The 26,086-nt window shown below is 34.8% G+C and overlaps 1 long non-coding RNA gene across 2 annotated transcripts in view; it reads left to right on the top strand.

Moving 5' to 3' along the window:
- LOC116420041 overlaps positions 1 to 26,086 on the top strand; it is a 72,159-nt gene that overhangs the window by 31,335 nt on the left and 14,738 nt on the right. Inside the window, exons 1-2 of one of the 2 annotated variants that reach the window (XR_004230369.1) lie at positions 13,480 to 13,537; positions 22,025 to 22,126. This is a non-coding gene — a long non-coding RNA (uncharacterized LOC116420041). Of the gene's footprint in view, positions 1 to 13,479; positions 13,538 to 22,024; positions 22,127 to 26,086 lie in introns of those variants that run through there. The other variant, XR_004230368.1, reaches the window with a different exon arrangement.

Here is a 26,086-nt window from a genome sequence, read left to right as displayed (position 1 = left end):
ATCCCTTCCCTTAATGTGAATAAGCTCTTCCATTGGGAATTGAAGTAAGTCAGTTCAACTGACAGTCTAAGTTTAAAGGGGTCCTCAAACTTTTTAAATAGGGGGCCAGTTCACTGTCCCTCAGACTGTTGGAGGGTCGGACTATAGTAAAAACAAAAACTTTATTTTGTGGGCCTTTAAATAAAGAAACTTCATATCCCTAGGTGAGGGGGATGATCTTCCTCAGCTGCTGCATCTGGCCCGCGGGCTGTAGTTTGAGGACCCCTGAATCTCACCCGATGGGGAAGTTTTCCAAAGTCTCTAGTATTAAAATAGGAATAGGGGACATGATAAATTGGCACTTCTTCTATATATTTGTTTCTTCCCAAAGTCTTTCTTTCCCTGTAGGGGTCTGAAGAGATTCTGCATCTTCCTTCTTGAAACTACAAATCAGAAGACTAAAATCTGTATTTTTTTCAGCTCCACCTTGAAGCAGGTATCAAGCATTGAGTAATCAATCTCCACCAATGAGGATAATATTGTGCAAATAGTGCCTTCAGCCAAGAAAAAAACAAAACAAAACAAAACAAAACACATCTTTGGTAGTAAATATGTATGGTCAAGGAAAACAATTCTTTCACTGGCTACAAAATAGCCAGAAATAATACTCTCTCTCTTTCTCTTTCTCTGTCTCTGTCTCTCTCTCTCTGTCTTTCTGTCTCTGTCTCTCTCTCTCTCTGTCTCTCTGTCTCTTTGTCTCTGTCTCTGTCTCTTTGTCTCTATAACTCTCTCTGTCTCTGTCTTTCTCTGTCTTTGTCTCTGTCTCTGTCTCTCTGTCTCTGTCACACACACACACACACACACAAACACACACACACACAACTCATCCTGCATCTTAAAATACATCACCTCTCTGTAATGGATAGCCTACTTCATTATTAATGTTTTGGAATCATAAATAATCATTGTATTGATCATAGTTCTTGCAACTTTCAAAATTGTTTTTACAATGTTGTTATTGTAAAAATTATTTTCATGAGAACATTTAATTCAACATTAGTTTATAGAAGTCCTCACAATTGTCTATTTTTATAATACTGAAGTTGAAAAAAATCTTAAATTTGATATAGCAAACAAAATTATTTGTTTTTTACTTTATTTTATTTTTAAAAATTATATATAAAAACAATTTCACTATCTGTTCTTTAAAATATGGAGTTCCAAATTATCTCTCTTCTTCTCCTCCCTCCTTTTTGAGCAGGCAAGCAATTTGATATAGGTCATACAGGATACACTTATGTGCCATAGTAGTCATGTTATGAAAGAAAAGACAACCAAAAAAAAAAAACCCCAAGAAAAATAAAGTTTAAAAAGTATGCTTTGGAACTATGCTCAAAAGGTTATCAAACTGTGCATAACCTTTGATCCAGCAATGTTTCTATTGGGATTATATCCCAAAGAAATCTTAAAAGAGGGAAAGGGATCGACATGTGCAAAAATGTTTGTGGCAGCCCTGTTTATAGTGGCTACAAGCTGGAAAATGAATGGATGCCCATCAATTGGAGAATGGCTGAATAAATTGTGGTATATGAATGCTATGGAATACCATTGTTCTGTAAGAAATGACCAGCAGGATGATTTCAGAGAGGCTTGGAGAGATTTAATGAACTGATGCTAAATGAATTGAGCAGAACCAGTAGATCATTATACACAGCAACAAGACTATACAACGATCAATTCTGAGGGACGTGGCTCTCTTCAACATTGAGAAGATTTGGACTAGTTCCACTTGTGCGGTGATGAAGAGAACCATCTACATCCAGAGAGAAAACCGTGGGAACAGAGGGTTCTCTGTGTTCCATGCTGTGTTCCAACACAGCATAGCATTCTCACTCTCTCTGTTATTATTTGCTTGCATTTTGTTTCTTTTTTCTCAATTATTCTTTCTTCCTTCTTGATCTGATTTTTCTTGCGCAACTGGATGGCTGTGTGAATATGTATACACATATTGGATCTGGCATGTATTTTAGCATATTTGGCATATATTGGACTGCTTGCCAGGTGGGAGAGAGGATAGGGGACAAGAAGGGGAAAATTTGCAGCAGGGGGTTATGCAGGGGTCAGTGTTGGAAAAATTACCCATGCATATGCTTCATGAATAAATAGCTTTAATAAAAAAATAAGTAAAAAGAAAAAAAGCATGCTTTGATCTGCAATCATACTCTAAAGATCTTTCTTTGGAGGTGGATAGCATTTTTCTTTTTTAAGTCCTTCAGAATTGTCTTGAATCACTGTATTGCTGAGAATAGCTGAGTCACTCAACAGTTGATCATCATATAATATTGCTGTCATTGTGTGCAATATTATCCTGGTTCTGATCACTTTATTTTGTATCAGTTCATCTAAGTCTTTATAGGTTTTTCTGAAATCACCCTGCTTGTCATTTCTTATATCATAGTAATAGTAGCTGTCACAATCACATATCACCTTATTCAGCTATTCCCCAATTGATGGGCAGTATCTTGATTTCCACAATTCTTTGCCATCACAAAAATTGCTATAAATATTTTTGTACATGTAGGTCCTTTTCCTATTTGGGATACAGATCTAATAGGAGTATTCCTGGGTCAAAGGGGGTTCATAATTTTATAATCCTCTGAACATTTTCCAAATTGTTTACCAGAAAAGTTAGAAAGGTTACAGCTTCACCAACTGTGCATTAGTGTTCCAGTTTTCTCAAATCCATTTCAACATTTGTTATTTAAAATTGCCTGTTCTTGTGTTTCCTTCTGAGTTTCTTTAGATCATTTTTCCTGTTTATTTTCTTTTAAAAACATTTTAATGTTATTTTATTTTTTCAAATAATGCAGACAGTTTTCAACATTCACCTGTTTATTTTCAATCTTTTATTGATACTTTTTTCTTTTTAAGTGTTTTGCATTTCTATCACAGTAGTCATTCAGTTAGCAAGCATTTATTAGTAACATGTTAATATGTTAATAGTAGTATGTTTATTAATATACCAGAAAGTGTTAAGAGACAGAAAGAAAGGGAATAATATGATCCTTTCCTATGAGTTCACATTCTAATGATTAATGGATGACAACTATAAATGCAAGGTATGTACAGGATAAATTGGAAGTATCTTCAGAGATGGAGTGGAAGTATCTTCAAGAGAACTGGAATTGGGAAAGACTTTTTGCAGAAGGTGGGATTTAAGTTAAAGTTGGGAAGGAAAGAATTCCAAGTATACGGCACAACTAGTGTAAAGTCAAAGCTAAAAGGTGAAGTATTGTCATTGAGGAATAGCAAGAAGACTGTCCAGTATCTCTGGATACTATCATTCATGGAGGGGAGTAAAATACATGAAAAGACTGGAAAAGCACATAAAGGGATCAGGTTGTGAAGGACTTTAAAAGCCAAATGGGATTTTATTTTTGATCCTAGAGCTAATAGGGATCCTTTGGAATTTACAGAATAGGGGAGTACGAGTGTGTGTGTGTGTGTGTGTGTGTGTGTGTGTGATATGAATAGTCTTGTGTTTTAAATATCACTGTAGTACATACGAGTGGGGAGACCAACTAGAAGTGTTGTAATAAAGGTCTGCAACAGATCAGGGACAATGTCAGAGAAGAGAAAGGAACTTCTTTCATCATCATCTCATGAAAGATGCTGTAAAGACAAAGAACCTAGCAATGGGTTGTATGTATATGGTGTGAGGGAGGGAGAATATAAGGAAGATATCAAGGATGACATCTAGGATGTGAGTTTGGATGACTGGGAGGATAGTGATGACTTTGGTAATAATAGAGAATGTAGAAGGTGGGGGTGGAGGGAAATTTGGGAGGAAAGACCACCTAAGAACTCTTCTCTGCCCTACTCTCATCCAATAGGGGGGAGTAAGAATTCTAGTTTCACTTCTTCCCAAATCCTTCCCTCTCAACTAAGAAAATATATGTCTAACTCTTCCTAGAGAAGAAATAAAAATTGATATTATACTAAGTGAAAATGATTTAGAGCAAAATTTAAACAAATTTGCCCTTTACATATTTTTCTCTTTCTTAGGTGTGTCCCCTACTGCTTTACAAGTACCCAGGACATTCATGTTATTTCTACTCTCCCTATGATTGAATTCTTCAAATCTCAATTAAAATCTTACCTTTTGCAAAAAAGCCTTTTCTGATGTCTCTTGATGCTACTCCCTTTCTTATATGATTGTCTCTAACTTTTACTAATATATATATATATATATATATATATATATATTGCTTGTATATAGTTGTTTGCATGTTGTTTTCCTCATTAGAATGTGAGTTCTTTGCAGGCAGGGATTGTTTTTGCTTTTTTTTTTGTGCTCAGCATAGTGCCTAGCACACAGTAAGCCCTTAATAAATGCTTATTAACTTGAATTGAGGGGGAATGCTTCTCTTTGATACAAATAAATATATTAAAACTAAGCAAATCTATCATGTCTGTGACTGACCAATTTAAATCTCATCTAGTACATTACTCTTCGGCTAAGAGTAAATCCTACTTATTCTGTGAAAGTTTTAATTTGGAACAAAGCAAGAAAGGAATAGGAGTGGTATAGGTGAGTATCTTCTATGAGCTGCTGTTTCCCTGACAATCTAATTTCTCCTTCATCAATGGCAGTCAAATTATCTGAGCTCTTTTGGTGTGATTCAGGGATGCTTAGGCAACCCTTGTAATGAGGAAAAAATGCTGTTTGGGAATAGAGGTCTTTCCCCAGCTATCTTCCAATTGGTTTAATTTTTATGTTATAAGACTGTGTATGGATATGTAAGTTAAATGGCATAATCCACCTGAAATTGTTGGCTTTTTGCCACATTTTTCAGGTACTTCACCTGACCAGCTTGGACTTTGGTATGAGATTGTACAAGCTGTACCTTGTAGTGGGAGCTAGAGTTTGATTTTACCTCCTTATCCTAGTGCTGGTTTCCAAGTAGGTAACTTTTGATTTTGAGATTTCAGACATTAGTATCTCAAGTGAGCTTCGTAGGAGATTAAATAACATTCCTTCTCCTAAACTTTTGGTAATTCTCATAATTGAATTTATCAATCATGTTAAATACCCAAGGTCACAAAATTAGCCAACCAGCTGGCTGTTCCCAGCGCCCTGAGAACTGCTGATTTGAAGACCAGTGCAGGTGGCCTTCAACACAACTCTCACTCCACCTTGCCTTTGTATCTATATTTTAAAGCTGATTTTTCTAAGTATAATATGGGAGCAGCTAGGTAGCACAGTGGATAGAGGACAAATTCTAGAATCAGGGAGATCTTAGTTCAAATCTAAACTCAGACACTAATTCTGTGATCCAAGCAAATCACTTAACCTTTGTTTGCCTCAGTTTCCTGTCCTGTAAAATAGGGATAATAATAAAATAGTATTTGCTATTTCAGGATCAAATGAGATATTTGTAAAGTGCTTAGTCCAGTGCCTGGCAAAGTAGGTTTAATAAGTGCTTATTTCATTCATCCATTCAATATTTGAAAACCTGCTTTTTGGTAGTCAAAACCATGGCAATATGTTATAATGGAAAGAGTAAGTCAGTCAAAGAAACAAACATTTATTAAGTTTTTATAATGTACTGGGCGCTGTGCTAAGTATGCAAATTACAAAAAGAGGTAAATGACAGTTTTTTTTTTCTCTCATGGAGGCATTCCTACTCAAGTCAAGTCCAGTGAGGGAGACAGCAAACAAATTAATCTGTATAAAGGAGCTACAATATATGCAGGATAAATTGGAAATGAGGAAGAGAAGGGAAGGCACCAGAATTAAGAGTAGACGATGAGATTTTAGTTGGGACTTACAATGAGCTATAGAGGACCACAAGTGAAGAGGAAGAAAAGAATTTCAAATAGGGGGACAGCCAGGAAATGCAAAAGCTAAGAGATGGAGTCAGGGAGTTCTGGCCTAGCAGTCAGGAATCTGGTTCTGCTATGACTTTGAACTCTTCATCTCTCTTTCCTTGAGTTTTTTCAACTGTATAGCATCTGATATGCCCTCAGTCATATATAAGACTTCATTAGTTCACTTAATTAACTAACATATCAGATAAAGTGACAAGAAAGGCTATATTCCCCATTTTTTCTCCCCACTTTATTTCTGAACACCTTACTTCTGTTACTATGCCGCAAGTGAGATAAGGTAAATGTGAAGAACTTTTACATGATCTTGGTTTCATCACCTTTCATAACCTTGACCCTTCCTATTTTTTCAGTCTTCATATATTTTATTTATCTTTTTAAAAAATATATTTATTTTTAATTTGTAGAATAAAATGAGCATTTCCATAACACAGTTTAATAAAAAATAATCGCACATTAAAATGAAAATTTATCATATGCAACTTGCTATTTGTTTTAAAATATATAACAAAACTTAGCATGTAAATTTCTTTTTTTTCTCCCTTTTTTCTTTTCTCCCCACTCCTGACCTAGAGATTGTTATCATTAGATACAAATATGTATGTGTGTGTGTATAGATATACATATATATATATATATATATAATTATTCTACATATCTATTTATCAGTTCTTTCTCTGGATACAGATAGCATGTTCATAGGCCCTTTGTAATTAATTTGGGTATTTATAATAGAAGGACTTAGTTCCTCAAAGTCATTCTTATAACAATATCGTGGTTACTGTATACAACTTTCTCTTAGTTCTACTCATTTTGTTTTTCATTATATCATGTAACTCCATCTAAGATCGTCAAGCTCATAATTTTTTATGCTTTCCTCTTTTTCTTATATTCAGCAAACCAATGACATTGACCTTCTCTTTGTTCCTAACACAGGATATTTCATTTTCTCATTGAGTATTTCCCATGGCTGTCCCCCATCCCTGGAAAGCTTTTCTTTTTCATCTCTACCTCTTGACTTCTCTGTCTTCCTTCAAGTCAAATCCTACCTTCTGCAAGAAGAATTTACCATTCTCCCTTCTCTCTGACATTATCTCCAGTTTGTCCTCCATATACCTTGTTTGTATATAGGTGTTTATTTGTTGTTTCCTCCATTATATTGTGTTTTTTTATGCCAATATTCTTTTGAAATTTTTTTAAATTTAAATTTTATTTTTAATTTATAGAATAAAACAATTATTTCCATAAAATAGTACATTTATAAAATATGTATATCTAAAAAGGTAATTGATTACACAAAAAAGTACAAATTTGTTAGTTATTACTTACTATTCCTAAGGACATATACAGGGAATGTTTTTGCTTTTCTCATATTTCTTGAGCTTAACAGAGTGTCTAAGGCATAGTAAATATTTAATAAATTCATGTTGATTTATTGTTGTAGAGGGAATATGGGCAACTAGGAAACATGGATGAAGGGGAACATACAAAGGACATATATGATCAGAGAAACATATCTCTGATGCTTTCAGGTTGCTGATATCCCCCTACTAATCTACTCTCTACAGTTTGTTACTCATTATTGAATTTTAAAAAAATTTTCTGCCTATTTCTATTAGTCAGATTCTCCTTTTCCCATCTTTTAGTTCTTAGCTGTTCAAAACTATCTTTGGACAAGTGCTCATTTACTAGGGTATGGTGACTAGAAAATTTCTCCTAACCAGATTGGACTGAATTCTTTTGGTCTATTGTCAAGGCCATACATTACAAAGACAAAAACCAGTCTGAGCATTCCCATATTAGCTCTGTTATTTGAATTTTCTATGTCTAGTGCTAATTTGAAGTCTATGCTCTTAGACAACCACCTGACTTAAGGTTAGAAAATTTTGTACAATTTCCTTTCAATCTCTAATGGGATTCTATGATGCCTTCTTCCCACTCCACTTCAAAACTAATGGACAAATAAATAACTCTATAGGATCTCTGCCTTAACATCTCCATGAGAGCTTGGTTGACACTATTAAACCCAACTTGCTCACAAGAGCCTTTGATTGGCACCCCAAAGAGTCTGAGCTAGAACAATAGCTAAAAGAAGAAGGCAAGGTCATTGTCCCCCTGGCCCTGGTCCACATTCAGGCCTCTGTTATATATATTTTCTAGAAATAAGAACAACCTTGGTTTTGTATTTTCTTTTGACTATCACAAAAACTCATTATCTTCTTACATCTATAAAATGATGGGGACTCCTTGGATGATTCCTATAGGCCCTTTTAATCTATGACAATCTTTTTTTTATAACAATTTAATCTTAGCATATCTTTGTACTTATTTTTGTAAAATATTTAAAAATTTGTTTATCAATGTCAAAAAAGCAAATATTTTACTTTATGTTATTTACATACCTAGTGGGATTTTAGCAGGTACATCTGGGTTTAGTTCAAGGTCTCCTTTCTTTAAAAGGATATGATTTTTAAAAGAGAGTTTCAGTTGAATATGCTTTTTTAAAGCCTGAGATCTGGCATTGTTAGAACAACAGTATACTGTGTTTTTTCACTTTCTTCTCAGGAAAGATAAAACTCCTAAAAATACTACTAGTAGGATATATAATTGGAAGTTTTTCCTTCTTTAATTAACATTTATTTTTAATTTATGGAATAGAACAAGCATTTCCATAATAGTATCATAATGAGGGATTTGCACTGGTCCATCCTTATAATTTTCATCATGCTTGTATCCTTTATATTTAGAGGCATAAATCAGAACCACAGCTCTGAACTCACTTCTAACAGGATCAATCATATGGTTGTAGAATCTAAGATTTAGAGCCAGAAGGGACTTTAGAGATCATTGATCCTCTTCCTCCTTTTACAGAAGAAAAGGTGATGAGACCCAGCCATGTTAAAAAGGTATTCACTTTTAGGGGCCCCTTCCTAATAAGACTCTGGATCTATTTCATCCTCACTCAAGACTCAGGTCCTGGTGGGCCAGACAAATAATGGATACATAAGCACATGAGGAGAGAGAGAGAGAGAGAGAGAGAGAGAGAGAGAGAGAGAGAGAGAGTAGCAGAGACAGAAAGACAAAGACTGAGAGACTGAGAGAGGGGAGCAGAGTGAGAGGGACAGAGAGAAGAGAGACAGTCAGACAGACCGACCGATAGAGGAAGAAATTCTGGAGTATAAATGGGCATGGGGGAGAGAGATAATAAAAAAGTGGATGCCTTCACCAGATTTCACAAAAGTTCAAAGTAGGTATATCTAGGAAAGCAATAAATTCTATGTAGGCAGAAGATTCCTTAAACATGTCAGTGAGCAGAGAAGGCTCTAACTACTCTAATTTTATTCGTCTGGGGTAGTGCCCTTTTCTTACTTGTTGATTAGTGATTGGTATTCCATATGGAGCTTTTTTTCTGTCTCATGATCTTAACAGCTTTTCAGATTTGCTTGGCTCCTGTCTTATATGATCTTAAAAGTATCCTTTCCATCAATAATAACAACTGATATTTATATAGAGCTTATTATGTGCCAGATACTGGGCTAAACACTTTACAATTATTTCATTTGATCCTTATAAATGCTCTGGGAAATAAGTGCTATTATCACCATTTTATACATAGGGAAACTGAGAGAAATGGAGACTAAGTGGCTTGTCCGGGATCACATAATTAGTAAGTTAGGAAGTGTTGGAAGTGAATTTGAAATTTGTACACGACTGAAAAAGAAACACACACACACACACACACACACACACACACACACACACACAGTTGCCAGTCTGCTCTACAGGAAGCAAGCCCATAACTTTGGTCCCATTCACACTAGGGACATACAAATTAATGGAGAAAAGCATATCCATAGTGCTCTGGTTGTTAGTAAAGGTATTAGGAAGCTTTTTTAAAAAGCAAGAATAAGGTATTCCTGAATAACAGAGAGATGCTGAATTTTGTGGTAGAAGAGAACTTAGGAAGTGCATGACCCACTTCCAGAAACCAGCTATCACACATCTCTGGCCCACCTGAACCAAATCTATAAAGGTGCCAGGAACAGCTTTCCTTTTATTATTATTATTTTTTTATTATAGCTTTTTACATACAAAACATATGCAAGGGTAATTTTTCAACATTGACCCTTGCAAAAACTTCTGTTTCAACTTTTCTCCTCCTTCCCTCTACCCCCTCCTTTAGATGGCAGGTAATCCCATACATGTTAAATATGTTAAAGTATATATTAGATACAATATATGTATACATATTTATACAGTTATCTTGTTGAATGAGAAAGATCGGATTTTGAAAGAAGATAAAAATAACCTGAGAAGAAAAGAACAAAAATGCAAGCAAACAATAACAGAAAGAGTGGAAATGTTATGTTGTGGTCCATACTCATTTCCCAGTGTTCTTTCTCTGGGTGTAGCTGGTTCTATTCATTATAAATCAGTTGGAACTGATTTGGAACTTATTGTTGAAGAGAGCCATGTCCATCAGAATTGATCATCATGTAGTAGTGTTGTTGAAGTGTATATAATCTTCTGATTCTGCTCATTTCACTTAGCATCAGTTCATGTAGGTCTCTCCAAGTCTTTCTGTATTCATCCTGCAGGTCATTTCTTATAGAACAATAATATTCCATAACATTCATATAGCACAATTTATTCAGCTATTCTCCAATTGGTGGGCATCCCTTCAATTTCCAGTTTCTAGACAACACAAAGAGGGCTACCACAAACATTTTTGTCATACAGGTCCCTTTCCTTTCCTTAATATCTCTTTGGGATATAAGCCCAGTTGTAACACTGCTGTATCAAAGTCTATGCACAATTTGATAACTTTTTGAGCTTAGTTCCAAATTGCTCTCCAGAATGGTTGGATCCATTCACAACTCCACCAACAATGCATCAATGTCCCAGATTTCCCACATCCCCTCCAACATTCATTATCTTTTCCGTCATCTTAGCCAATCTGAGAGGTGTGTGGTAGTATCTCAGTTGTCTTAATTTTCATTTCTCTGATCAATAGTGATTTGGAACACTCTTTCATATGACTAAAAATTGTTTCAATTTCTTCATCTGAAAATTGTCTGTTCATATCCTTTGACCATTTATCAATTGGAGAATCAGCCTTCCTTTTCTTGTGGCAGTCTACTTCTGTTATAATTAAAGCAAACCTCTAACTAGGCTCCTATAGCAATTAAAACCTTTTCTTGCTTCCCTATATTATCAGCAAAAGGTTATCTGGAGCTGCAGTGGGGGCCCCAGGGTCTATTGCTGATAAGGAGGGTGTGCCTTAAGAAGACCCAGCTCTGTTTTCCAAATTTGAGCTGAAAGAATTCAAATGGAATTGGATCAGTCTTGAGAATAAAATGATTCAAAAAGTGATATATTACCTGTCATTAGTAGACTTAATAATCTTAGCTTTCTCCCTCCCTCCTTCTTTCTTCCTCTTTCTCTCCCTCCCTCCCTTTCTCCTCCTTCTCCTCCTCCTCCTTCTTTTTCTTCTCTCTCTCTCTCTCTCTCTCTCTCTCTTTCTCTCTCTCTCTCTCATTCTCAAGTATTTTCAAAAATGAATATTTTTTGCCTTTTCAATCTCTTCCAGCTAAGTATTAAAATGAATAGAGTTCTGGAATCAGGAAGGCCTGAGTACACAAATCATTTCTTACACACATATTAGATGTATGCCCTTGAACAAGCCTTATAATTCCACTCAGGTTCAATTTCCTTATCTGTAAAATGGGATAAAAATTGCAACCATCTCAGTTAAAATCTTTCCTCGGATATTAACAGTGCAAACCCCTTTACCTCTCTCAACCTCAGTTTCCTCATCTGTATAATGGAGATTATAATAGCTAGCACCTGTTTCATAGGTAAGATGTTTGCAAGGATACAATGTTAAAACATATACAAAGTCTTAATCTTAAAATACCATAGCGATTTATCATTATGAAGTTCTTTATTTTTATGTAATAAACAAACTAAAGAAAATAAAGCACTAAATGTTGAAAATCAACAACTAAAATTTACTTGAAAAATAAAAACTTTGCAAAGGACTTAGTTTTCTTTTGAGAATTAAAAGAAGTTTATATTACATATAGCAAGCTGCTCTTTATCTAATTCTTCCCTTTACTACTAAATGTCAAACAACTTTTCCAGCCTTATCTTCTTGACTAAAATCTTTTTATAGCTGGGCTTTGCTTCAAATCCCACATCTTGCTAGGAAGACCTCACACTGGACTGGTGGTGAGAGATGTTTCCCTTTAATGAAAATTGACAATTTCAACTTTTTTTTTGGTCAGTAATCAAAACTGAAAATAACATTAAATTTATTTTTAATTTGGTTATTTGCAGCATCTTGGAATTTCTAGGCAGGAGAGTAGGGAAGAAAGTAAGAGGAGGGCAAATAGCTATTCTGACATCCCTCTCACTCCTCCAGGAACTGAGCTCTACAAGTATGGGTATGATAGGAGTAACTTGAGTAGCACCAGGTTCTGGGAGAGGGTCTTGGTAGGACTAGGTTCTGCAGGGCAACTGAGAGTCACTAGACTTTCCCCTGTTTCTTTGCGCTAGAACTTTTCCACAGTGGAAAGCAGAAGACAGAAGCAATTATAGAGGTGCACCTTAAGCAACTTGGGGCTCCTAGAGACTGATTATGAAGTGGACTCTGAATCCTAAGAGAGAAGGCAACTGGCACAGAGGTTTGTGCCCAGTCACCCACACAAACTTTATATATGTGCCTAGTCTTCCTTATATCACCTCCTCCTTCAAATCTCTCCTGATTCTCCTAGATGAAAGTGGATACTCCCCTTTCAAATTTTCTTCTATTAATTATTGTCCCAATCATATTCTACATTGGATCATGTACTTGTTGAATCCTATGAGGGTAGGGACCATATTATTTTTCATTTTTGTAGGCTCCGGGATCTTTAAAAGTTTACAGCTTAGCATGGTATTTTCTAAAAAATATTGTATTTTTTTCCCTTCAAGGACATATAAAACAATTAGCATAGTGTCTTGAATAAATATTAGATTGAAGTTAATTCCTCATGTATATTCTGTGATTTGAGACTGAGCCTGCCTCCCCCAAAATGTGTTTCCTACCAATCTCTCAAAACCTAATCCTTTCCTAAGAGACTCCTCCCTATTAAGGTTTTTCCTTTCAGTTATACAATTTAAAAATAGGTCATTTTTGCCCTTCAAAAGAAGGCAGTTAAAATGTTATCTGAGTCCAGGTAACAGTTATTTTATAAAATCATTTAATAAACAATGATTACTTCATCAAATAACCTGAAGATTCCTTTGGAAAGTCTGGTAGTCCTAAATAGATAAGATATTCTGAGAGTTCTTTTCAGGTGAATGAGAAAAAGCAAGGATTAAAAACCCTTTTCTGTCTAGCTGCCACCATAGGAGATTGTTCTCTGGGGAGGACCTCTCCTTGAAGGCCACTTGAGCTTGGATGTTAGAGGGGCAGCCCCAGAAAATGATGAGTATAGAAAGGATTCATGGAGTCAATGAAAGGAAGGACCCTAAAATCAAGGAGCAATTGGCCAATGATAAGCTTTATCATTGTTATATATTTTTTCCTATTACTAATTCTTTTTATCACCCTATTTTTTTTCTTCCAGAAAGGAGCATATTTATAACAACCCAGTAAATTAATAATCCTGAAGATATTCACTAGGTAATTTTTGATGCTAATCTTTGTTTACTGTGGCAATGCTTAAAACTGTATATTTTCTTTCCCTTTTTGTTCTCTTCATAATGAATTAAGAAAAGACAGCTGGGTGAGGGGAAAGGAAGCCTTTCCTATTCTGACACATATTGACCATAGGCAAGTTACCTAACATATCTGTGACTCAGAAAATTCTCTAATTCTATAAATTGCACTAGAAGCCTATAATGTTACACTTAAAACATTTTTGAAAAAAGAGTATTTTTTGAAAAAAAAGTATTGAAAAGCTCGGTGAAGTTGTGCTCTTGTCTGCAATTTTAGCACTAGCAAAGATTTATGAATCCATCAAGATGGATTCATAAAAAGTCTATTATTTTGTTTTAAAAATAAAATTTTCTATTTATTAATCTGGTTTGCTGAAAATTCACTTAGAAAATTTGCTGAAAATTCACACCCACACAGACTTTATATGTGCCTAGTCTTCCTTATATCACCTCCTTCTTCAAAAGAATGTGTGTGTGTTCAGGTGGGCCAGAGATGTGTGATAGCTGGTTTCTGGAAGTGGGTCATGCACTTCCTAAGTTCTCTTCTACCACAAAATTCAGCATCTCTCTGTTATTCAGGAATACCTTATTCTTGCTTTTTAAAAAAGCTTCCTAATACCTTTACTAACAACCAGAGCACTATGGATATGCTTTTCTCCATTAATTTGTATGTCCCTAGTGTGAATGGGACCAAAGTTATGGGCTTGCTTCCTGTAGAGCAGACTGGCAACTGTGTGTGTGTGTGTGTGTGTGTGTGTGTGTGTGTGTGTTTCTTTTTCAGTCGTGTACAAATTTCAAATTCACTTCCAACACTTCCTAACTTACTAATTATGTGATCCCGGACAAGCCACTTAGTCTCCATTTCTCTCAGTTTCCCTATGTATAAAATGGTGATAATAGCACTTATTTCCCAGAGCATTTATAAGGATCAAATGAAATAATTGTAAAGTGTTTAGCCCAGTATCTGGCACATAATAAGCTCTATATAAATATCAGTTGTTATTATTGATGGAAAGGATACTTTTAAGATCATATAAGACAGGAGCCAAGCAAATCTGAAAAGCTGTTAAGATCATGAGACAGAAAAAAAGCTCCATATGGAATACCAATCACTAATCAACAAGTAAGAAAAGGGCACTACCCCAGACGAATAAAATTAGAGTAGTTAGAGCCTTCTCTGCTCACTGACATGTTTAAGGAATCTTCTGCCTACATAGAATTTATTGCTTTCCTAGATATACCTACTTTGAACTTTTGTGAAATCTGGTGAAGGCATCCACTTTTTTATTATCTCTCTCCCCCATGCCCATTTATACTCCAGAATTTCTTCCTCTATCGGTCGGTCTGTCTGACTGTCTCTCTTCTCTCTGTCCCTCTCACTCTGCTCCCCTCTCTCAGTCTCTCAGTCTTTGTCTTTCTGTCTCTGCTACTCTCTCACTCTCTCTCTCTCTCTCTCTCTCTCTCTCTCTCTCTCTCCTCATGTGCTTATGTATCCATTATTTGTCTGGCCCACCAGGACCTGAGTCTTGAGTGAGGATGAAATAGATCCAGAGTCTTATTAGGAAGGGGCCCCTAAAAGTGAATACCTTTTTAACATGGCTGGGTCTCATCACCTTTTCTTCTGTAAAAGGAGGAAGAGGATCAATGATCTCTAAAGTCCCTTCTGGCTCTAAATCTTAGATTCTACAACCATATGATTGATCCTGTTAGAAGTGAGTTCAGAGCTGTGGTTCTGATTTATGCCTCTAAATATAAAGGATACAAGCATGATGAAAATTATAAGGATGGACCAGTGCAAATCCCTCATTATGATACTATTATGGAAATGCTTGTTCTATTCCATAAATTAAAAATAAATGTTAATTAAAGAAGGAAAAACTTCCAATTATATATCCTACTAGTAGTATTTTTAGGAGTTTTATCTTTCCTGAGAAGAAAGTGAAAAAACACAGTATACTGTTGTTCTAACAATGCCAGTATCAGCAATGTTGTATGATGTGTGTGTGTGTGTAAAGAAATCTATCTTAATCCTATTTTTGCAATATTTTTCTTTATGATCTAAAATTACTGCATGCAAAAAAAACTAATGGAATACATATTATGGCTGTCTGTAAAAAGAATAAAGTTCATTAAATTTTAACCAAGATTTAAAACTGATTTAAAAAACATTTCTTTTATAATATTCCAGAGTTAAGGGAAATTATAGGTAAAATATACAATATTTTTATGACATCTTGCATGTATGTGTGCACACACACATTTTTTTTCACATTACTGTTCTTCTAGAACAAAACTCTGGTAGAGGACTGAGTAATGTATCTCTGATATCTCAGTTACAAAAGTTTTAAGAAAATACATGTTATCTCTGGCCCTGTTGTCTTCTTTTGCTATTGAGCTCCTGGTTAAGGCTGATAAAGATGGGGAGTGAGAATGCCCCAAAAATAATTTTGAAAGAATAGAAAAAGATGATGGTTGTAACCTGTTATGCTTTTCAGGGATGTAGTAATATCAGATTTAGATTAGACAATGCTATTTACAGCTGAATTGACTTTTAAATTTATTTTCCAATCAATGTATTATTCTAAATAAATTTCTTGTCCTCTTCTTGAGCATTAAACTGGGAATCAGAAATCTCAATTGTTTCATTTGGTTGCTTAATATCTCTGTTTCTTGGGTCCTTCAGCTCAAATTCCTATCATGTTTCAGGATAAAGTTCACTTACAATAAGTTTGATCATGGACTTAATATCCTGTGAAACTGTAAGATGAAAATTCATTGGAAAGTAGCAATAGTTGGGGCAACAAGAAACTTTCCTTTGAGACTAGAGTTTCAGTTTTCAACTGAATTATCATGAGAATATCAATTTACTACCCATGACTCAGTTTCCACTCTTGTAAATTGGGAACAAAAAAAATCAGCCTGTGGCTTTCTCCCTATCTCAAGGGAATAACTTTAAAAACTTAATAATTTAAGACTGCACTAAGGCTTTTGGAACACCTTGTATAACAACAAAAATAATATAATCATAAAACATAAATTTAAAATGGATCATAAAATAATCTTACCCCCCAAAACCCCAAATGGGGATACAAAGAGTCACATATGACTGAAATGACTAAACAACTCAACAGTAGAAGATAATCAATTCACTTAGGTGATAAAGTGGATAAAGTAACTAGATTCAGTCTCTGTGCTGGGCTTTAGGAGGTACAAACCCCAAAATGAGATAGATTTGTCTTCAAGGAGTTTACATTCTAATAGAGGGATGTAATATGTATAGAAGAATGATAGTGGGGGAAGGGAGATGTGGTCTGAGTTGTCACCTGGATAGTGACTGGAGCCATAGGGCAGTCTACTATCACCTTTCCCGGTAATTAAGGTAGCATTGATTTAATGATTTTCCTAGAGCAACAGAAAGAAGCAGAGAAATGGGTATGTGTGTTGGGAGAAGGTAAGAGTTCATAGCAGAGTGCTGTGGCAGGGCAGGTGGCAGAATACCTAGATAAATACTGGTTTCTTCTTGGTGAATGGTAAGATAGGATGTGATGCATGCTTTTGTGGTCAGCTAGAAAGAGTCAGTTGAATGAACCTGAATTCATTCACTTACCAATCAGAATAGATCAACTCTAGGGGTGCAGCAAATCTGAGTGGATGAACACCTCATAATGAAAGAACATGCAGTCTTGGAATTCTGTGCTAAAACAGGTAGGGAGAAGTGGGGAAATGGTAGAGCAGATGACAAAATGTAACGTGAGATAGTAAGTGGTTTGTACATGTTTTCCTCTACTAGACTGTAACTTATCTTAGAGTAGGGACTTTTCTTCACTTATCTCTATAGTTGCTTAATAATTATTGCTTGAATGAATGAGTTATCATGAAGAGTTGGAGTGCTCTAGGCACGTCTACTTCACGATATAGGCCTAGAGCTAGGCCTTAGAGGAAGAACTTTGGCAAATAAAGAAGACAGGGAGAACATTTGAGGCTTGAAAAAAGGAATGGATATGGGAAATACATGTGACAAATATGGGTGAAAGTAGGGATAGGTTGAAAGTTTATATAGAAGAACAATAGGACAGGAAACTGGAAAGTTCATATGATGCTTCAGACTTTGGTAGATGCCAAAGCATTTGGACTTTATCCAACAGGCAGTGAAGAACCACCAAAAGTATTAAAGCAGAATGATAATATAAATTAAAAAAAATTAACACTGGCAGCAATTTCCAACATGGTTTGAAATGGGAAGAGATAAAGCATTTAGCTGACTTTAGTGTTTGAGCTTCAGAATGACCCTGTGAGGAAGGTGCTGTTACCATTTCAGTTTTACATTTGGGGAAACTAAGGTTCACAAGTGAAGTGACACAGATAGCTACATAGTCTAAGTATCTGACACAAGTTTTGAATTAAGATCTTCCTTACTCAAAGTCCAAAGCTCTCATATATATATATATATATATATATGTAATACAATATATATAAATATACTTATATGTGTAGATATATATTACATGTATAGTGCATGCATATTTACATGTATAGTGTATATACATATTGTATATGTTGTTGTTCATCCCTTGTTTTTGAAGAGATCTATGACATGATGTTAGAGTCAAAGTCCATTTGTTTGAGTGTGTCTGATCAGCCAAATCTAAGTTTGAAAGGTTCCACCACAGGTGGATCACAAGAGGTTCATTAAAACACTGGAGATTAAGATATCTCTGGATTCACATAATTCACATTTCTTTTGTGCTACTGTGATTCTGCTTTGTTCATGGCATAGAGTGCCTTCTTTGATGAAAGCATAGCATGCTGGTGGTACTACTGCAGCATCTCCAGTGTCTCACAATCAATACTAAAATTCTCCAGAAAGAATTGTACCACTTCTTCTGACCACGATGTGACTTCCTGTCTTATCTGAGTTCTTTGTAAAATAGTCTTTTGAATAAATATATGTTTGGCATTCAGACAACATGGTCTGCCCATCAGAGCTGTGCTCTCTGCAGTAGAGTTTGGATGCCTGGCAGTCAGATTGAGAAAAGATTGCAGTGTCTTTTACTTTATCTTGCCAGGTGATCTTTAGAATCTTTTAAGACAATTCAAGTGGAAGCAATTCAGTTTCCTGGAAATGTAACTGATACCCTGTCTAGGCTTCATAGGCAAACAGCAATGAGGCAAACACAATGGCTTTATAAACCTTCAGATAGACAGTCAGTCTAATACTTCTATTCCACACTTTCTTTCATATCCATATCTATCTTTCATATATAAACACATGCTTGTGTGTATAGAGTATTTATATGTATGCATGTATATTATTGTTGTTGTCTAGATCTGTGATTTTACCAGGACAGGATATTTTTGGTGAGAGATGGGAGATTATTTCCAGAGTAGTAGCATAGAGAATGGAAAGGCAGAGATAGCTACAATAAATATAAATAAACACCAGTACGACTTGCTTACCACCTTGTTGTAGGGGAAGAGAGGGAGGAAATAGTCATTTATAATTCCACATTTCAAGATGAAAGAATTAGAAAAATCTAGAGAGAGAACTGATTTGGGGAAATATAATGACTTTAGTTTTAAGGTATGTTTAGTGTTGATTATGATATGATGGCAGACCACAGAAATAAAGGTTTCCAATGAGCACTTAGAGAAGTGATAGTGAAGATCAAGGGAGATATAATTTGAAATTTTTTACATTTTGTTTTTTCCAATTACATGTAAAAACAATTTTAGCATTAAAATTTTAAAATTGTGAGTTCCGAATTCTCTCCTTCCCTTTTCACTCTCCCCCAATACTGAGAAGACAAGAAATTCAATATAAATTGTACATGTACAGTCATGCAGAATGTTTCCATATTAGTCATGTTTGTGAAAAGAAAAATGCCTCCCCCCCCTAAAAAATTAAGAAAATGAAAAAAAGAAAGTATACTTTGACTTGCATTCTGTCTCTATCAGTTTTTTCTCTGGAGATGGAAAGTATTTTTCAACATAAGCCCTTTGGAGTTCTCTTGGATCACTGAGAATAGCTAAGTCATTCACAGTTGATCATCATACAACATTGCTGATACTGTGTACAGTGTTCTCCTGGTTCTGATCACTTTACTTTGTATCAGTTCATATAAAATTTTCCAGGTTTTTCTGAAACCACCCTATTATTTATTTCTTATGGCACAATAGTATTCCATTACAATCATATACCATAACTTGTTCATGCATCCCCCAATTTTGTGGACTAATACTTCAATTTCTAATTCATTGCCACCACAAAAAGAATTGCTATGCTACATATAGAAGATAATTAGGTATTTGAAAAAGCGATGTATGTTTGGGTCTGTGTGTACATATCATATTGAGAACTCTAGAATGGATCATGTGACATACAATGCAATGGGGTTAAAGATGATGGAAAAATAGTCTAGTTTAAAGCTTATTGTTAGGTTGAATGTATTTATTGAGAACCATTGTCAGTTTGTAATTGTGGCTTCTTGTCCTGAATATGAATAGGGTTAATGGAAGAAGGCTAGTAAAGAAGGCTAGTTTGATTGTGTTTTTACATAATAGTGGGAAATTGCTAGTTTTGTGCGGAAGAAGCATGTTGTAGATTAGAGGGAAAGTAAGTATAATAATGGCCAGAAGTAGAGAAGAGTTTAATAAATAGTTAATTACTTTTATTTGGAATTGCACCAAAATTTTTGGTTCCTAACCCCAATGGATGACTATTATCCTTTAAAAGTGAGAAAGCTATGGGGTTTAACCATGGGATCAAGAATTAGCAATTCTTGTAACTTTCTCAGGCATATAAGGAGACTTAAACTCTTAATTTTAGATTCGCAATCTAATGTTTTTGTTAAACTATATTTGCAATATGTAATGCCAAGAATGAATTTGGGGCAAATGGAAATAATAAGTAGGGCAAGGAGATGTAGGGCTATTAACATGTATTCTCGGGTGAAAGTTGGTTTGATAGGATATATGTGGTGTGTAAACTTACCTCATTGGAGGTAATTAGTATGTGTAGTGAGTAGAGGGCTGTGATGACTGTGTTGATACCTAATAGGATGAGTGAGAAGTTAGATCAGGAGAATGAAGTTATAATTACTATAAGCTCGCTGGTCCTTTTCCATTAAAAAAAATTTCTTTGGGATATAAACCCAGTAGTGGTATTGTTTGGTCAAAGGATATGCACAGTTTTGTAGTCATATACTTTGGGCTTCCCAGAAAGTCTGGGTTAGTTCAAAACTCCACAATAGTGCTCTAGTGTCTTAATTTTTTCTACATCCCCTGTAACATTTGTCATTTCCTGTTTCTATCAAATCAGCCAATTCAATAGGTTCACACCTATATTTGTATTTCAGAATTGTTTTGATTTTATTTTCTTTAATAAAAGTGTTTAAGTATCTTTTTATAAGACTATGGATAGCTTTGATTTCTTTGTCTGAAAACTGCTTGGTTATATACTTTGACTATTTAGAAATTGGGAAATGATGCATATTCTTATAGATTTTACTCAGTTCTCTATATATTTGAGAAATGAGTGCTTTATCAGAGATTTTTCCCACTTTTCTGTTTTCCTTCTAATCCTGGATGCATTGCTTTTACCTGTGCAAAATCTTTTAAATTTAGTATAATTATAACTATCCATTTTCTATTCCATAGTGCTTTTTCTTTCTTCTTTTGTCATAATTTCCCCTTTTATTTATAGATTTGATAGGTAAAATATTCCATGTTCCCCTAATTTGTTTATGATATCACCTTTTATGTATAAACCATAAACTCATTTTGACCTTATCATGGTATATTGTGTTCCAAAATTTCAAATCTTTTTATTTATCAAACACTAGATTACTATGTTTATTTACAATCGTATATTATGTACCTAATCTATTAAATGAGATATAGTTTGAGATATCACTTAAATCATTAAAGTTATCAGAATATGTGAGATATCAAAGAAAAAAAATGAAGATTAGAAGACTGAAAGCTAGACCTTAACATCTATTTACATTTCCATCTCTACTTCCTACCAGTTCTACTTGTGATTTCATTGTTTCAAGGTTGAAACTCATTTTATTGATATCACATAGTTTTAGGGAACTGTCTGGGGCAATTAGGGATTAAATGACACAGTAGTGCCAGATAAAGGTCAGATGCAGGAATTTGGAACTGGGCCATTCTGATTTCCCTCTATATTGATTGCACTGGAAGCATCAAACTCAAATAGAATCAGAGGCCACCAATCCCCACATCAGAATCCTTATTGGCTGCATATTGACTTAGAAAGCCACATATAAATATTATCTATTTTTTATATCTTAATTTATTTTGTTAAATATTTCCTAATTACATTTTAATCTGCTTCAGTATGGATTTGGGAGTATTATGGGCCATAAATGGCTTTCTGCATTTGACACCTCTGGATTATACCTTTGCTTCTTGCTCATATTTGTGTCAGGATTATGGAGAAGGACCAGGATATGAGAGAGTATGTATCTACTGATCAAGAAGAGAAAAAGGATCAAGAAAACTAAGGAAGAAAAACAATTTCAAGAAGGAGGTGAGTAGTGGTGGTAGGGAGGGTTATTTTAAGATTTTGCAGAGAAATCAAGGAGAACTGAGAAAAGGGTATGAGAAATGGATAGGCATTTATTTGTTTTCCACAGTTATGAAAATTAATTGGAGAAATGAAACATATATTAGAAAACAGAAAGCCATATGGACATCAAGGAATAATCAAAGGTAGAAATTTTCTTCTCCCAAAAGAATGTGAGCTTGTTGGAGGCAGAGACTGGCTGTGTAATGAGGGGTGGAGATTCATGTCTTATAAGTTCCATAACATCCAATTAATAGGGATTCAGGGTCTCCTCTAATTTGTGTCAGGATAGGAAATAAAATGCTGCTTCTGGAGTTTCAAAGGTGTCCCAACTAACCTAGGCACTCATTCTTGTGTGAATGTAACATAAATCTTTCCTACATTCATCGGTGAGTCAGTGGAGTTCTTGGTAAGATATTTTGTTTCTTAAAGATGTGAATTAAGAAAATAGACCAGGAGAGAAAATGCCATAAATGTTTAATTTTACAAATTGAAATGAAAATCTGGAGACAAAGAGAATTTCAAACAAAAAGTTTCTCTTCTAGAAAGGACAAATGTATTTTAGTTTTGTTGTATTCATTTTTTAGTATTTTTTATTTTAATCACAATTAACAAGTGATTATACAGTGATGAAAGATTCATCAGGATAACACAGATATCATATCTAGACTCCATGTAATTTCTCAACATCACTTTTTATCAGAATAGTTAATTCAATGCTGTTTAGACAAGGTTGGAAAAAACCAATATAGCTTCTCTCCATCCCTATCTTCTGCCTTTTTCAATCAATTGACTAGATTGACAAGTCTTTGTCACTCTTTGTACACTTAATACTTAGCACTTAGAATAGCACTTAGCAATCCTGGTCCTTGGCCATTGATTGGTTGTTTCATATGGCTGAAATGTTAAAACAGAATTATCAACAAATTAAAATCTTAAAGCATAGTGAAATTCTATGTATACATAGTTCAAATTCATTGAGAGTAAGGACTGTTTTATATACTAACATTTAGCACAATGCCAGATACACAGTATACATTTAATAAATGCTTGATGATTGATTGATATGAAGTTGATGGATGGTAGGGTGCTAGACCTGGAGTCAGGAAGAAGAGTTCAAATTTAGCTTCAGACACTTATTAACTATATAATCCCAGGCAAGTTATTTCTTTTTGCCTCAGTTTTCTCATCTGTATAATGTAGATAATAACACCTACTTTCCAAGGGAGTTGTGAGGATAAAATAAGAAACTTGTAAAGCACTTGGCACACCTCAAAATGCTGTATAAGTGTTAGTTATTATTATTATGTGTACATAAGATCTGCCTTAACACATAGAAATACTCAGCTTTTAGCTGAATTTAAATAAGTTCTATAAAATTTTCTGGGTTATCTTCCTATTTCCCCATCAAATTTAACCTAAATTCAAAGAGTAAGAAGAACTGGAAAGGAAAAATAATAGAAGTGCAACTATTGTGCTTCTGAAGTTTCTAAGAACTCTGTCTTTGAAGCCTGTGCTACTTTTTCTAGGTTCATTGTGGCTTTTGGGGGATAACTGATACCAATCATAACTTTCTAGTGCAACAGTCTCTATAAACCATTCAAGAAGAAGTTATCCAAAAGCAAAAATATTTAATTGAGACACAAAACAATATAAACATTAAAAGGACGTCAAGTAATAGAATCATTCCCTACCTACTCCTCATCCTAATATCCTAATGGGCAACATGCCTTATATCTTCCAGGTAATGACTATATGGGATAAAAATCACATTGGGGAAATTTATTAGGAAATTGGGAAACTTTACCATAAACCAAACCTACTTTCTGTGGGCCAGTTCTCTTTTTTTTTTTTTTTTTTATTTTTTTTTTTTATTTTTTTATTTAATAGCCTTTAATTTACAGGATATATACATGGGTAACTTTACAGCATTAACAATTGCCAAACCTCTTGTTCCAATTTTTCACCTCTTACCCCCCCCACCCCCTCCCCTAAATGGCAGGATGACCAGTAGATGTTAAATATATTAAAATATAACTTAGATACACAATAAGTATACATGACCAAAACATTATTTTGCTGTACAAAAAGAATCAGACTCTGAATTATTGTACAATTAGCTTGTGAAGGAAATCAAAGATGCAGGTGTGCATAAATATAGGGACTGGGAATTCAATGTAATGGTTTTTAGTCATCTCCCAGAGTTCTTTTTCTGGGTATAGCTAGTTCAGTTCATTACTGCTCCATTAGAAATGATTTGGTTGATCTCGTTGCTGAGGATGGCCTGATCCATCAGAACTAGTCATCATCTAGTATTGTTGTTGAAGTATATAATGATCTCCTGGTCCTGCTCATTTCACTTAGCATCAGTTCGTGTAAGTCTCTCCAGGCCTTTCTGAAATCATCCTGTTGGTCATTTCTTACAGAACAGTAATATTCCATAATTTTCATATACCACAATTTATTCAGCCATTCTCCAACTGATGGACATCCATTCAGTTTCCAGTTTCTAGCCACTACAAAAAGGGCTGTGTGGGCCAGTTCTCAGTGGCCATCATAGAAACTCCTAACATTTCAGAAGGGACAGGATAGATTCTGTGAAAATTTCTTGACTTGATGTCAGGACTCTTAAGTTCAGGGACACGAGGGCATTATGACAATGTCCTTTAATCTGTCCACACAGTCTGCAACTTGCCTTTCCATCATATAGCAGCCTATGAATTCCCTTCTTTCTTTTTTTTCCCTTTCCCATAACTTTCTCTTTTTTCTTTCCTCTCCTTTTTTTCTTTTATTTTCCTACATTTATGCTGTTTAGAGTAACTCCCCTTACTACACAATGGGCAACTAAAGTCACATTGCAAAGGCCCATTAAAAGCAGACTAATTCCTGTTCATAATACATAGGCGTATTCAGAATTAGATAATCAGATAACAAAATGAAGGAAATGTCTCCATTAACAATATCAGTCTCTGCCCAGATAACTCACTCTTTTTAGAGTCAAGTATATTAGACATGCTTCTATAAAAACTTGGAAGTCAAATAATACCTAGTCTCTTCAGAACGTTTGTGAAGGCATCTTTTAGAAATTATGACATTCTGCACAAAGAGGTAAGGAGAGTAGCATTTTTTTGGGTGGGAGTGATGTTGGGAATGGGCAACGGAGAAGGAAAAGAAAGACTGCATTTTAGAAGTTCTTTATAGAGTATTGAAATACTGGGAAAACAAAAGAAAATAAAATAAAACCAAAAACAAAACTAACAGATCAATTAGTAAATGTCTTCAAACCCAAATCCCGATTGGGTTCTGAAAACATTGAATTATGTGGTTTGAAACAAAGAAGGCACTTACATTGGCTAAAACAGATGCCTTATAATAGAGCCACATGCCCTATATCAAAGCCAACTACAACAGAACTGTGGTAGGAAAGGTGGGTATGGTTGCTGAATGAAAAACTAAGCAGTTGCTATAGCTTATCCAGGTAGCTTGCTGATAATAGTGTATCCCAAAATAAAATCTAGACAAACTACAAGAATCAAGCAAAATTTAAAAGTGAAAAAAGAGTAGAAAAATAACAACAAGAATGACAAAACATCTGAACAATCTGTAAAGGAAAAATATAATCTAGACAAGCACATTCAGGCAAGTTGTAACAAAGTTCTCAAACTAAATAAGTAGGTCAATCTCTCCAGCCTTTGTACTTTAACCTGGGTCTCCTGGCGAACAGCCCAATGAGCAGCCTGGGCTTTGAAAAAACAACTTTCTCCCTCCCCACTTCTCATGATTGGTTTCTGATCATGCCCTTGCCCACCTCAGAGTATTTTAGTGAAATACCTTCTGTTTACTTACTTTTCTATTTTGCCTATTTTGGCATTAGTCAACCTTGAGAATCACCCTAGTTTCCCACGGCATTTCCTTTTTTAACCA

The sequence above is a fragment of the Sarcophilus harrisii genome, chromosome 6 (assembly GCF_902635505.1).
Source record: "Sarcophilus harrisii chromosome 6, mSarHar1.11, whole genome shotgun sequence".
Lineage (NCBI taxonomy): Eukaryota > Metazoa > Chordata > Mammalia > Dasyuromorphia > Dasyuridae > Sarcophilus > Sarcophilus harrisii.
This window is presented reverse-complemented; position numbering and strand designations above follow the sequence as displayed.